Raw genomic sequence first — 13,846 nt, forward strand, 5'->3', positions numbered from 1 at the left:
ATATAGAACAAAAATGAGAATCAGCGTGTTCGGCCAGAGAGCTACTTGCTCTCTGTAATAAAAAAAAAAACTGAGTAAAGGGATCAGCAACGAACTTCAAAGGATGTTACGTGACGTCCGCTACGACATAATACAACGAAAAATCACGAACAAAAACGAGATTGCTTTTTTATTCCAGTATCTGATCACAAATGAATTCTTTCGACGATAACCGGTTTCAGTCTGTGATGACCATCTTCAGATCTTTTTTACACCACGTCCTAAAGTGATACGGACATAATGGCCTCGTCAAAACATATAAATATAATCAGGCCACTGACGAGGCTATTATGTCCGTATCACTTTAGGACATGGTGTAAAAAAGATCTGAAGATGGTCATCACAGACTGAAACCGGTTATCGTCTAAGGAATTCATTTGTGATCAGAGACTGGAATAAAAAAGCATTTTACAGTATTGTATCACTGTTTGTACACGCGATTATGTCGCAGTTGGTGAAGAACGAGATTAAAAAAAAAAAAGCTAAGGGGTAACGTGCTTGCCTCCCATGCAGTGGGCCCGGGTTCGACTCCCGGCCGTGTCGGAGATTTTCTCCGCTCGGGGACCGGGTGTTGCGTTGTGCTCATCATCACTTCATCCTCGTCACCGTCTAATGTGCCGTCGACGAAAATAAAGACTCGCACTCGGCGGCCGAACTTCCCCCGATGGAGCCTCCCGGCCAGCAATGCCGTACGATCATTCCATTTTGCCACGGGACTGAATGCTCCGTGGCTGCGATGCGGGCAGAGGACGCCGTACGGGAAGTGTTTAAGGGCCAGGTTTTCATTCTAATGACCAAAAAATAGCCCAAATTTGGGAATTTATTTTAGATAATGAAAGCACATCCAAAGTGTAGTATCCAGCCACTCGTCTGCTACCGGGTGCCTAGAAAGCTGTTTTCTCGGATCGCTAGACAACAATTCAAGCAAATCATATTAATGGAGTTTATTTACAGTAAGTTAAATTGACAATATGGAAGTTTCAGAAAAAGCAAAACTACTTATATAAAAGAATTATTACTTCCCTATTGTCACCTATGGTGGAGAAACATGGACAATGACAGAAAGGGACTCGAGCAGACTGCAAGAAGGGGAAATGAAATTTCTCAGAGCAGTTAAGGGAAAAACAAGAATGGACAGAGTAAGGAATGTAGAGATTAGAAAGGACCTTAAACAAGAAAGTATGAGAGAAGAAATTGAAAAAAAGAGATTAAGATGGTATGGGCATGTTAAAAGGATCCATGGGCAGAGACTCCCCAAAATTATGGAAGAACTAAAGATGGATGGGAAAAGACCTAGAGGGCGCCCAAGAACACGGTGGAAAATGGGAGTGAGAATATCTGCCGAAAGGAGAGGTGTGACCTGGCAGCAAGTGGAGGAAGAAAAGTGGCGGGAGGACCGAGCCACGTGGAGAGGACTCGTCAGCACCCAGACCCGGCAGTAGCTGGGGCGGGATTCGGATATAGATACGTAGATGTAGAAATTGACGATACTTAACTCTGGGTATTCACAAAGGTGAGTCGCAAGCAAATGGCGACATGCAAATAATCAGTGTCCTTTGATATGTCTACATCTACATCTTCATGGATACCCTGCAAATCACATTTAAGTGTCTGGCAGAGGGTTCATCGAACCACCTTCACAGTTCTCCATTATTCCAATGTCGTATAGCGCGCGGAAAGAATGAACACCTATATCTTTCCGTACGAGCTCTGATCGTGCTGATCGTTCCTCCCTATGTAGTTCGGTGTCAACAAAATATTTTCGCTTTCGGAGGAGAAAGATGGTGATTGGAATTTCGTGAGAAGGTTCTGTCGCAATGAAAAACGCCTTTGTTTTGCTGATGTCCAGCCCCAATACTGCATCATTTCTGTGACACTGTCTCCCATATTTCGCGATAATAAAAAACGTGCTGCCCTTCTTTGAACTTCTTCGATGTACTCCGTCACTCCTATCTGGTGAGGATCCCACACCACACAGCAGTATTCTAAAAGAGGAAGGACAAGCCTAGTGTAGGCAGTCTCCTTAATAGGTCTGTTACATTTTCCAAGTGTCCTGCCAACAAAACGAAGTTTTTGGTTAGCCTTCCCCACAACATTTTCTGTGTGTTCCTTTCAATTTAAGTTGTTCGTAATTGTAATACCCAGGTATTTACTTGAATTTATGGCTTTTAGATTAGACTGATTAATCGTGTAACCGAATTTTAACGAATTCCTTTTAGCACTCATGTGGATGACCTCACACTTTTAGTTATTTAGGGTCAAGTGCCAATTTTTGCACCATTCAGATATGTTTTCTAAATCGTTTTGATATTTGTTTTGATCTTCTGATGACTTTATTAGTCGGTAAACGACAACGTCATCTGCAAACAACCGAAGACGGCTGCTCAGATTGTCTCCCAAATAGATATATAGATAAGGAACAGCAAAGGACCTATAACACTTCCCTGGGGAACGCCAGAAATCACTTCCGTTTATCTCTATGGATTACTCCTACTATCTTTTTTGAATATTGTTGTGACCTGTGCAACTTTCCAGGCTTTGGGTACGGATCTTTCGTCGATCGAACGGTTGTGTATGATTGTTACGTATGGAGCTAGTGCATCAGCATATACAGTCTGGACCAGAAGACTTGCTTTTATTAAATGATGTAAGTTGCTTCACTACTCCGATGATATTTACTTCTACGTTACTCATGTTGGCAACTGTTCTCGATTTGAATTCTGAAATATTTACTTCGTCTTCTTTTGTGAAGGCATTTCGGAAGGCTGTGTTTAGTAACTCTGCTTTGACAGCATTGTATTCGATAGTATCTCCGTTGCTATCGCACAGAGAAGGCATTGATTGTTTCTTTCCGCTAACATACTTCACATACGACCAAAATCTGTTTCCATTTTCTGCCAGGTTTCCAAACAAAGTTTAGTTGCGGAAACTGTTATAAGCATCTCGCATTGAAGTCCGCGCTAAATTTCGAGCTTCTTTAAAAGAACCCCAACCTTGGGGATTTTGCGTCTTTTTAAATTTGGCATGTTTCATTGTTTCTGCAACAGCGTTCCAACCCGTTTTGTGTACCAAGGAGGATCAGCTCCGTCGTTTGTTAATTTCTTTGGTATAAATCTCTCAATTGCTGTCGATACCATTTCTTTGAACTGAAGCCACATCTGGTCTACACTTACATTATTAATTTGGAATGAGTGGAGATTGTCTCTCAGGAAGGCGTCAAGTGAATTTTTAACTGCTTTTTTGAACAGGTGTATTTTTCGCTTATTTTTTTAGGATTGTATATACAGTCTCAAAAATGTTCTGATATGTGTGAAATCTTATGGGAGTTAACTGCTAAGGTCATCAGTCCCTAAGCTTACACACTACTTAACCTAAATTATCCTAAGGACAAACACACACACCTATGCCCGAACGAATTCAAAAGTAATAGCAGTGTACGTGACTACAACACTAGGAGAAAGGATGATCTTCACTACTCAAGGTTAAATCTAACTTTGGCTCAGAAGGGGGTAAATTAGCTGCCCCGAAAGTCTCTGGTCACTTACCTAATAGCATCAAAAGTCTCACAGATAGCCATATAGCATTTAAAAGGAAATTAAAAGAAACTCTTAATGGCAACTCCTTCTACTCATTAGATGAATTTTTGGATATAATAAGTGGGTAATTTCCCCAACCCCCCCCCAAAAAAAAAAAAAATAAAAATATTGAGTGTCATGTAATATTTTGTCTAATGTAATATCTTGTATAGACACCTTTTATTAACCTGACACGTTCCACATCATTACGAAGTGTCGTATTCATGATCTATGGAACAAGTACTAATCTAATCTACTCGAACCTCCGCTGGGACCAGCGGCGCAGTCCATGACTGCAGCGCCTTAGACCGCTTGTCTAATCCCGCGCGGCTATACAATTTCAATGCAAGCAAAACAATTCAGTTCATAAGTCACTGCTGCAGCGTTTGTATGACAGCTCGTATTCCACTCCGTCCGCGGCTTTTTTGTGTGTGTGTGTGTGTGTGTGTGTGTTGAAGTACAGCTTCATCGGTTGTTCACGGTCTTACTGTGCTGGTGGATAGTAAAAATGTTCCATTCGACAGTGATGTCATTCCAAAGACATCACCAGAGTGCACTTTGAAGGTGCGGCGGACAGTGGAAGTTCAGGTTGCAGGCAAGGCGTAACATAACGACGAACAACATTAGGTATCAACATCGGTGGTTTACCATGGTCGACACCCATCGAGTGGTCAAGTCAATACTAAAGCTGCATGAGTGGCCGTAAGAAAGCTAACGTTAACCGTGGTCGGAACTGGTGTCCTCAAGGATGGTTAGAGGGACTGGGTGTTGGTGCCAGTGCCGGGGTGTCGTGGTGCCAATGTTTTGTAAACCAGCGACCGTGTCGCGTAGGGCTTCTACTTTGGCATAGAGACGCCTTGCCTTCTCTCGCATGGACGTCTTGAGACTGGCCATGTCCGTTTCCTCGTGGAGGGTAACTACCCTCGTGAGGGGAGGGGCATGCAGGCTCCACCGAAGCACCTTATTCTGCAGGCACTGGAGGGTCTGCATCCGGGAGGAACCAATCGAACCATAGGTAAGGGAAGGGTGGACAACCATCCGGTGCAGCCGGAGCTTGGTATCGTGGTTCAGTTCCAAATGGTCAAATGTGTGTGAATTCCTAAGGGACCAAACTGCTAAGGTCATTGGTTCCTAGACTTACACACTATGAGGGGCGTTTGAAAAGTCCGTGCAAAAATAAAAACTACTTACATGTTTGGGGTAAACCTTTTTTATATTTCGACATCTTCTCCTTTTAGACATAAACACTTCGTCCAACGCTGTTCTAATTTGTTAATGCCTTCCGAATAATAGGAATTGTCCTAGTGTGCAAAATAGCTATTATTCCCAGCAATCACGTCTTCGTTTGAATAAAATCTTTGTCCCGCCAGCCATTTCTTCAAATTGCAGAACAAATAGTAGACCGAGGGAGCCAAGTCTGGAAAATGGAGGGGATGTGAAACGACTTGGAATCCTATTTCGATTAATTTTGCGACCACAACTGCTGAGGTGTGTGCTGGTGCATTGTCGTGATGGGAAAGGACTTTTTTGTGGTCCAGTCACCGGCGTTTTTCTTGCAGCTCGGTTTTCAGACGGTCCAGTAGCGATGAATAATATGCACCTGTAATAGTTTTACCCTTTTCCAGATAGTCGATGAGGATTATTCCTTGCGAATCCCAAAAGACAGTCGCCGTAACCTTTCCGGCCGAAGGAGTGCTTTTCGCCTTTTTTTTGTGCAGATTCTCCCGTGGTAACCCATTGTTTAGATTGTTTTTTGGTCTCAGGAGTATAGTAATGTATCCATGTTTCATCCATAGTGACGAAACGACGCTTAAAGTCCTGCGGATTCTTCCTGAACAGCTGCAAACTATCCTTGCAACACTTCACACGATTCCGTTTTTGGTCAAGCATTAGCCGTCGCGGAACCCATTGTGTGGGTAGCATTCCCATGTCCAAATGTTTATGCAAAAATTATGTAGCCGTTCATTCGAGATGCCCGCAGCACTACCAATCTCACGCACCTTAACTCTTCTGTCATCTATCAGCATATCATGGATTTTATCAATGATTTCTGGAGTCGTAACCTCCACGAGGCGTCCAGAACGTTCAGCATCACGAGTGCCCCTATGGCCACTCCGAAAATTTTGAAACCACTTATAAACTGATCTAATCGAAGGTGCAGAGTCACTGTAATGTTTATCAAGTTTCTCTTTAGTCTTCTGAGGCGTTTTGCCTTTCATAAAGTAATGTTTAATCACAACACGAAATTCATTTTCGTCCATTTTTTGACAATCACTCGACTTCCTTGATTCACACGAATGCCAAACACGAAGAAATAGACCAATATGGCTGAAACTTGATGTCCGTTCTTTCCAAAGATGCTACTAACTATACATGACCTCGATACGCGCCGGTGGTGCCATCTCTCGGACTTTGCACGGACTTTTCAAACGCCCTTCGTACTTAAACTAACTAAGAACAACACACACACCCATGCCAAGGGAGGACTCGAACCTCCGGAGGGAGGGGCCACGCAGTCCGTTACAGGACGCCTCAAACCGCGCGGCTACTCCGTGCGGCGGTTCAGTTCCCTGCTGGTGAACATTAGGTACATCGCTTTTATCAGCTTGGGTTACATTTTCTGCATGGCGATGGAAGAGCAGTTTTTTATTTATCCGGACACCTAGGTCTTTGGTATCAGGGGACCATTTGATCTGGACGCCTGTTATAGTTATGTCGCGGAACACGGGGCGCCGTTTAGTGAAGTAGTTTTGGCGGCATTGAGGGCAATCTTGTTGGAACGGCACCAGGTCACTGTCGCATCCATCACTCTCTAGAGGCACTGAAGGGCCTAGAACCGCTCGCCCACAGCGACCGACACAAACAATCTGTTCGGGGATTGTGAGTGATCATACTTTGAATTTATATTTTCAGTACAAAAAAGAAAATGGCGCCCGTAATTATGGTTTGATCAACGCCTGCGAGTTTGAACTACGCACACTACGATCGTCAATAAATAAAAAAAAATGGCGACGGTGATTACGGTTTGATCAAGGCCTGCGAGTTTGAACTACGCGGACTGCGAACTTCAATACAAAAAACAAAATGGCGACAGTTATTATGGTTTGATCAAGGGCCTGCGAGTTTGAACTAGGCAGACTGCAAACTTCAATACAAAAAAAACAAAATGGCGACGGTGATTACGGTTTGATCAAGGGCCTGCGAGTTTGAACTACGCAGACTGTGAACTTCAATAAAAAAATAAAATGGCGACGGTGATTATGGTTTGATCAAGGGCCTGCGAGTTTGAACTACACAGACTGTGAACTTCAATAAAAAAAAAACAAAATAGCGCCCGTAATTATGGTTTGATCAAGGGCCTGCGAGTTTGAACTACACAGACTGCGAACTTCAATACAAAAAAACAAAATGGCGACGGTAATTATGTTTTGATCAAGGGCCTGCGAGTTCGAAGTACGCAGACTGCGTGCAGTGCAGCCCCTCAGGAGTTATCTGCAATCAGAAATGAATAACATCAGTCGATACTACATTAAATTTATGGGAGCTTATATCAACCGCAATGAAATAATCTCAAATTAAACGATATAGTGCTAACTTGAACTTTGTGTGCGATTTTTGGGGGTTTGTTTAACTTTTTAAGGATTTACCAAAAATATATATTATTAACAAATTTCGTATATTATACGTACAAGCTCCCGAGGAAAATGCTTACTTCCCGGCGGTCAAAGGTAGAAGTTACTACGTCGAATGCGTTTATTTTATGGTGCACGCAGTTTTGAAAAATCGTTTCTCGCGAAAAACCTGTTAAAAGTTTATTTATTATTTGTTGATGTTTGCATAAAAACTACATGTTGTTATATATTTTTGTATGTCTCTGAACACAGATCTGAAGTTAGATTTTCAAAATTCAAAATAGCTAATCCAATGTGGCAGACAAAAAATTGTTTTGGCCAATTCTGGCCAAAATTTGAGCAAAAAATATTTTCCTCACTTATATTTAGCCTGTAATTCCAGGACAGTATCACGGTATAAGTGGATATGTGTGTGTCTGGGTGCACTTCATAACAGGATAATTATATATTTTATTTTTATAATTATATATTTTTATGATTTTGGTTGGGGTGTCTTTAAATACTGTGGGCTAGCATGAGACTTTTAATTAACTTACACCGCAATAACACTCGTACGGACATCGGCTGCCCCGAAGTACGTACGATATAATACTTTTTTAAACACAACGTGCGACTCACCGCCTTCTAATAAAGAGTTTGCGTGAGCGCTGCTATTTAGAAAAGAAAATATGCGTATTCTTACGCAAACTGTGATTATTAATATGGGTTTCAGGGGCTACTGGTTATTTATGTACCAAACTACACAAAGATTAACTGAGATATTGCAGAATGTAATGATTTTCAATATTGCTTGTTCATTATTTGCAAGAGAATCTCATCCGCCGTTAGGCGACCAAATGGAAACATACTAAACTCATTAAGTGCTGTGGATTTTAGTAACTGAAATTTATTCCTACGCTTTTTAACTTTTAAATTAATGAAAGATCAAAATTGAGAAGTCTCTCGCATTTACATTTAATAACATGAATTGTCAGCGTAATGGCCGACTAAATCCTGCTAGGGGAGATGAGCTCCCTGCGCCACGAAGTTCTGTAAAAATCTTGTTAATCATAATTAATGGTTGCGATCATGAGAGGTGACAACTAAGTCAATAATACACACTTTCTACTAACAATTTCTATTATATTTTTCAAAAATACAGATAAAACTTCCGTTAATTATCAGACAGCACTACAAGGCGGCCTACCGCTAGACGAAACAAAACAGGAGAGATAGTTCAATCAAAGCATTGTCTCCGATCTTCATGGTCTATGCTACACAGATATTATACCAAAAAAACTGTGTTTTGTTAATTACATCCATATTTGTGTTTTGATAATAATAACTATTTGTTATACTTCGCGCACACGTACACAGTCTTGAAATAATTTATAATTCACACGTCTCATAGCAAAAATTTCCTTTCCCTTTCTCCAAATGTCCATTTATATAACGTACCGTCACGACAGTATATCAATCCTTCCTCTAACTCGAATTTCTCCTAGAGAGCAGTTCTTTCGTTCTTCTTGGCGATAAAAGCCGATCTGACTGAGGTGGGTATGCCACGTTCTGTAACCTGTACACGTTGTTCGTCAGCTTTTCGGCAAATACGTTTGCACGCGTACTGCAGTATGTCATTCAAGTTTTCTACCTGAGCCGGTCGTCTCCGGCTGAGGACGTCCCACGGCGGCAGTGGCACTGTTCGAACGATGGGCTGTAGAAACTTTTCTAACGCACCGATTTAAAAAAAATTGCGTCACAACATTCTAGACACGTATTCATTTCACAAAATGCAATAAACAAAGAATATAATTTTCGATTATTTTGGATGAGAAACTGGCGCTAAACGGAGCAGAGGCAGTTGGGGAATAAACAAAAGCGACTGTGACAAAGGGCACGCGCTTACGGCCCGCCGCCTGGGAACGAACATCCCGCGTCAATGGACTGTATATAAGGAGGATAAGAAAAGAATATCCCTAACATCAGAATGAAATTTTCACACTGCAGCGGAGTCTGCGCTGATGTGAAACATCCTGGCAGATTAAAACTGTGTGCCGGACCGTTCTGCAAGATTTGCAGGAGAGATTCTGTGAAGTTTGAAAGGTAGGAGACGAGGTACTGGCGGAACTAAAGCTGTGACGACGGGTCGTGAGTCGTGCTTGGGTAGTTCAGATAGCAGAGCACTTGCCCTCGAAAGTCAAAGGTCCCGAGTTCGAGTCTCGACCGACACACAGTTTTAATCAGCCAGAGAATTTCAACCCTAACATCAGTTTACTGTAGAATCGTCCAACAGTTCGAATATAATAAAGAGACATAGAAGCTTATGCCCACGCATCAGCGCTATTGTTACGTCTTCTGCACCACTTGTTAGCAGCAGACACAGTGGCTGCGCCAGAGACTGAGACGGCGTGGGGTTTTACAGTTATTGATTGAACTTTCTTTATAATTTCTCCCTCGTCGTCGCTGCCCAGCCCAGCGGACCCCTCCTCCTGGCTGCTGCTGTGTAGATTTTCTGATCGCACTCGGGAGCCTCAGGCCAGCAGTGCTCCGCTGAAGCCAGGATGCCCTGTAGCTGAGATGAACTCGTCGCCGCTCGGCGCCCCCAGTACGGACACACCCACGGAGCTGCGTCGCCGTCAGGTCAGCTGCTGACGCCTGCTGCACCGGTGGCTGGGAAGCCGTCAGTCGCGATGTCCGCGACGCCCCGTCACGGACGGACCACGCACCGTGGGGCGGGGTTGCCGTGAAGTCCGGCCGTCAGTCCCCGGCGGCGCCTGTGACCGAGATCGTGCTGCGGCCGGTCCTGCTCGAAGTTCTCGCTGTAGTCAGTCAGCCATGGTGCCAATCGAACTCGGGCCGACCTCCAGAGCTGAAGTTGACATCTGGCGGCGAACGGATGACTCTTGCGAGCTGGAACACACTTCCGGGATCGTCACCTACGAAGATTGAACATTCTGACACGGACCACGTCCGTCCTCAGATCAGAACTGCTTCCTAATGGCTTCCGTCTGTTGCTGCCTGCGCTCCACTATTTATATGCGGCAGGAGGACGTTTTTTACCCTCGATGGTAGCTTTTTGTTATCAAATGATGACTAACTGAAACCCTCAGCTGCCGACAGGTGTTGTTGATATACCTCGATGTGGACAGCTGAAAATGTGTGCCCCGACCGGGACTCGAACCCGGGACCTGCTGCTTACATGGCAGACGCTCTATCCATCTGAGCCACCGAGGACACAGATGAATAGCGCGACTGCAGGGACTTATCCCTTGCACGCTTCCCGTGAGACTCACATTCCCAACTGTCCACAATTCCACCTATGTAATGTACCTTACAGACATTTACCCATCCACTGTTCCTTCGAGAACAGTTACTGTCTTCATATATATAGTTAAAGGCTACCCAGCCATTGACCTTCGTCTGTGCGAATGCGCACAGGTTGCCCAAACTCTTACGGGAATCGCCAAAGCGTGCGCGAGTAATGAGTGAATGGGTAAATGTCTAAGGTACATTACATAGGTAAAATTGTGGACAGTTGGGAATGTGAGTCTCACAGGAAGCGTGCAAGGAATAAGTCGCGCTATTCATCTGTGTCCTCGGTGGCTCAGATGGATAGAGCGTCTGCCATGTAAGCAGGAGATCTCGGGTTCGGGTCCCGGTCGGGGCACACATTTTCAGCTCTCCACATCGAGGTATATCAACAACACCTATCAGCAGCTGAGGTTTTCAAAAAAAATGGCTCTGAGCACTATGCGACTCAACTGCTGAGGTCATCAGTCGCCTAGAACTTAGAACTAATTAAACCTAACTAACCTAAAGACAGCACACAACACCCAGCCATCACGAGGCAGAGAAAATCCCTGACCCCGCCGGGAATCGAACCCGGGAACCCGGGCGTGGGAAGCGAGAACGCTACCGCACGACCACGAGATGCGGGCTGAGGTTTTCAGTTAGTCATCATTTATTCCAGGGAAAAGCTGCACGGTCATTTACAGTATCTGTTCTTTTGAGAACAGTTACCGTCTTCATATATTTTTGTTATTACTCCCGCAGTATATCGCAGCGTAACTTAGCGTGCTGGCCTCACTTCTCCTAACGCAGCACTCCCCAGGCTTCGCTCGGCGCTCGGTCTGTGTGTGTCCTTGCGTCAGCCGGTTGGTAGACTGCTGCTGTCAGCAAGGCTATCTGTGCTTGTCTACTTCTCAACGCCTCAGTCGCCGGTGTGCCTCTGTTTTGCCATTCTCCACTGAGTGAAGCATCGCTTACTACATGGGGCCGCAACACTATTTTAGAAAGCATCGGTAGTGCGAAACTTGCTGTTTACTCACACGATATCCCGCGAACCATGGATAAAAGGCAACAGGCCGAATCCATATTCCTATACACCCGGAAAGCGTTTGACACGGTCCCCACTGCAGATTGTTAACGAAGGTAGGAGCATATGGAATGGGTTCCTAGATTTGTGAGAAGCTCGAGGAATTCTTAAGTAATGTAACCTAGTACATAGTTCTCGAGGGGGGGGTGTTCATTGGAGAGAAGGATATTGTCAGGAGTGCTCTAGGGAACTGTAACAGGACCGCTAGTATTATCTACCTACAAAAATGATATGACGGATAGGGTGAGCAGCGATCTGCAGCTGTTTTGTGATGACGATATGGTGTACGGTAACCTGCTGTCGTTGAATGAGTGTTGGAGGATACAAGATGAGTTGGTGCGATGAATGGCAGCAGGCTCTAAATCTAGAAAAAGTTAAGTTAATGCGGATGAGTAAGGAAAACAAACTTGTAATGACCAAATACTGCATTAGTAGTGCCCTCCTTGACACAGTCACGTTGTTTGAACGTCTGGATATAACATTACAAAGCAGTGAGAAATAGAACGAGCATGCAGGAATTGTGGTAGAGGAGGCGAATGGTCGACTTCTGTTTATAGGGATAGTTTTGGGAAAGTATGGTTCGTCGTGTAAGGTTTGGAGGTCATAACAACAACTGTGTAAGTTGTAAACAATTTTGGTTTAATGTAGCAATCTTATCACAGAAATACAAGCATTTACACAGCCCTAGCGGCGGCTGAGCGAAACTCGTTCAAGGTCACCTGCCAATATGGCGGCGCACACAGCCATGATAGACTACCCACCCACCTCCCCAGGGGTCGGAACCCCTGCAACGCACATATAAATCATAATTAATAAATAATTAATTTATAGATCTAAAAGATAAGTTTAAAATTAAACCAGAAGTAGACTTTTTTAAAAAAAAATCTCACGAGATAGATAAGGATGCTTCGCAACTTTATACTGAACAATAAAATTAAAAATAAGACTTAAAGGATCAAAAGCTAAGTGATAAATAATCAGAGACTGAACAGAAAGCATCAAAAAGAGGGCCAGAGAGCATCCCACAGTGCCCCAGAAAACTAAAAAACCAAAAATAATCGCTTCTCGGCTTTTGGCAAGATCAATGTGTAGTAGTATTTAATAGATAAGAAAATGTTACGACAGTTGTCAAACGAACGCATCACGTCCTCAGAAAGTGAAATAATCCTTGACACAACAATGGTAAATTTTAATTAGAAGTTCCTTTACAAAATTATTCTTACTACTACGTCATGATGTTGGCCAGTACTACGATAAATCATCCAATTGCGGTTCAAAGTCCGGTACTATTTAGGATGACAATCAAGTCTGCAGGGGATTGTTAGTTTTGTGACAAGTTGAGCAAAAGATTACCTGGGGTCGCTCGAGTTTGCAATGGACGCAAGCTGGTGAACCATCAAAGTTTACGCCTCTGCTCGCGGTATTTACCTTATCTGCTATGGGCTGTCGTCTGCATGGCTGCTCTCGTCCACTGAAATTCCTATAATGAGTAATTAAGCCTTTGCTCATCTTATCAGCAGAAACTTTCCCTATGTTTCTCGTGATACGACAAAGATGTACTCATCCCTAGTCTTGGAATATGGCGATATGCACGCGCATGGCTGGAGCAGTGTGCATATTGAAATGCCCTCTCAGTCCTCGCAAGGACAGTTAACTAACTGGCTGGTTCATTTCTCCACAGTTGGAGCTCAATGACGCTACAGCTAATATCTAGATGGAAGTCAGCTGCAATGAATGCAGTGTGCGCACAAATTTCTCCTCTGCATCGTACACAGCTTCATGCGTCCCGCTCTGCACTTGACGCCAGTTCAGAGAAGAGTACCCGAAAATTTCGCTCTTGTCTTTCTGGTAGCCGAACTGCTTCCCACCTGGGTCCTTTCGTTCTCCATGTGACGGCTTTTTCCGACCAATAGGTGCGTTCCTCTTATTTTGTGGAAACACTCTCTGGCAATCGCAAGGGCCCTACCATTGAACTGCGTCGAAATCTCACAAGGGAACCTCCCCATCGCACCCCCCTCAGATTTAGTTATAAGTTGGCACAGTGGATAGGCCTTGATAAACTGAACACAGATCAATTGAGAAAACAGGAAGAAGTTGTGTGGAACTGTGAAAAAATAAGCAAAATATACTAACTGAGTAGTCCATGGGCCACATAAGCAACATCATGGAAGAAGTGTGCTTAGAAGCGCCGTGGTCCCGTGGTAGTGTGAGCAGCTGCTGTACGAGAGATCCTTGGTTCAAGTCTT

General features: G+C 43.9%; 1 non-coding gene across 1 annotated transcript; it reads right to left on the reverse strand.

Moving 5' to 3' along the window:
• Nucleotides 1–10,385: 10,385 nt before the first annotated feature.
• On the reverse strand, nt 10,386–10,459 carry Trnat-ugu. Its single transcript has one exon. It is a non-coding gene; the product is annotated as a tRNA-Thr (tRNA).
• Nucleotides 10,460–13,846: the final 3,387 nt, after the last annotated feature.

Source organism: Schistocerca americana, chromosome 10, assembly GCF_021461395.2.
Source record: "Schistocerca americana isolate TAMUIC-IGC-003095 chromosome 10, iqSchAmer2.1, whole genome shotgun sequence".
NCBI classification, from domain to species: Eukaryota; Metazoa; Arthropoda; class Insecta; order Orthoptera; family Acrididae; genus Schistocerca; species Schistocerca americana.